This window comes from Bubalus bubalis, chromosome 6 (assembly GCF_019923935.1).
Source record: "Bubalus bubalis isolate 160015118507 breed Murrah chromosome 6, NDDB_SH_1, whole genome shotgun sequence".
Lineage (NCBI taxonomy): Eukaryota > Metazoa > Chordata > Mammalia > Artiodactyla > Bovidae > Bubalus > Bubalus bubalis.
Genome location: NC_059162.1, coordinates 23,913,919 through 23,915,875, shown reverse-complemented (window position 1 = coordinate 23,915,875; position 1,957 = coordinate 23,913,919).

The window sequence follows — 1,957 nt, the reverse complement described above, 5'->3', positions numbered from 1 at the left end:
TAACTGGTGTTCATGTTCTATCTTGGTCCTTGTTATAGTCTGTTTTCTATACAACAATCACTGACTTTTTTAAGTACAAGCAAATCCTGCTAGTTTAGTGCTTAATTCAGTCGCTCAGTCATGTCTTACTCTTTGCAACCCCATGGACTGCAGCATCCCAGCCTCCCTTGTCCATCACCAACTCCCAGAGCTTGCTCAAACTCCATTGAGTTGGAGTCCATTGAGTTGATGATGTCCATTAAGTTTGTGTCCATTGAGTTGGTGTCCATTAAGTTGGTGATGCCATCCAACCATCTCATTCTCTGTTGTCCCCTTCTAAAGCCTTCAATCTTTCCCAGCATCAGGGTCTTTTCTAATGAATGGGCTCTTCGTATCAGGTGGCCAAAGTATTGGAGCTTCAGCCTCAGCATCAGTCCCTCTAATGATTATTCAGGACTGATTTCCTTTAGGATTGACTGGTTTGATTTCCTTGCAGTCCAAGGGACACTCAAGAGTTTTCTCCAACAACATAGTTTGAAAGCATCAGTTCTTTGGTGCTCAGCTTTCTTTTTGGCCCAACTCTCATACCCATACATGACTACTGGAAAAACCATAGCTTTGACTAGACAAAACTTTGTTGGCAAAGTAATGTCTCTGCTTTTTAATGCACTGTCTAGGTTTGTCATAGCTTTTCTTTCAAGGAGCAAGTGTCTTTTAATTTCATGGCTGCAGTCACCATCTGCAGTGATTTTGGAGCCCAAGAAAATAAAGTGTGTCACTGTTTCCATTGTTTCCCCATCTATCTGTCATGAAATGATGGGACTGGATGCCATGATCTCCGATAGGCAAATGCTATACCTCACCTGCTTAAGGCTTTTCTATGGCTTCCTATTCCATTCAGTATCAATTCTACACTGAGCATCAGCTCTCCAGGAGATTGCACGATCTGGTTCTTCCTGATTCTTCCCTCAGCCTTCACTCTCCCCTTCCCTCATCATGCCTTAGCCAAAATGCGTCCTTTCTATTCCTTTTTTTTTTTTTTCTAATTGGAGGATAATTACTTTACAATGGTTGGTTTCTGCTATACAACAAAGTGAATCAGCTATAAATATACTCATATCCCCTCCCTCTTGAACCTCCCTCCCACCCACTCCCACCCCATCCCACTCATCTAGGTCATCACTGAGCACAAGGCTGAGCTCCCTGTGCTATATAGCAACTTCCCACTAGCTGTCTATTTTACACATGGTAATGTATATATTTCAGTGCTGCTGTCTCAGTTCATCCCACCTTCTTCCCTCTCTGTGCCCACAAGTCCATTCTCTACATCTGCATCTCTGTTTCTTAAATAAGTAAAACTCTGGACTTTCATCCTTATTATTCCCTCTACATAAAATGTCCTTCCCCATCCTCTTCCCATGAATGGCTCTTTCCCTATAGTTAGATCTAAGCTTAGCTCAGACGGTAATCTGCCTTCAATCCAGGAGATCTGAGTTCAATCCTTGGGTTGGCAAGATTCAAGTTGGGAAGATTTCCCTGCAGAAGTGAATGGCAACCCACTCCAGTACTCTTGCCTGGAGAATCCCATGGACTGAGGAGTCTGGCAGGCTACAGTCCATGGGGTTGTAAAGAGTCAGACAAGACTGAGCGGCTAACTCCACTTAAGTGTGTCACCACCCAATCAGATGAGAGTTCCCTGACCATCCCATCTAGAATAGTCTCTCCTTTACTCATCACATCACCCTGTGTTTTCCCCTCCCAGCACTTAACACAATTGGCAATTAACTTATCCTTTGTTTATTGCTCATCTGCACTACCACAGCACCGTTTATCAGCTGTGGTCACCTCGTCATTCCCAGAGCATGAACCAGGCCCAGCTCCATGGAAAGCTTTCAGTAAATATGTGTTAAATGAATTAATCCAAAAAGACAAAGCTGGATCAAACTGCGTTGCCACATATGGAGAAATATAGTGATCC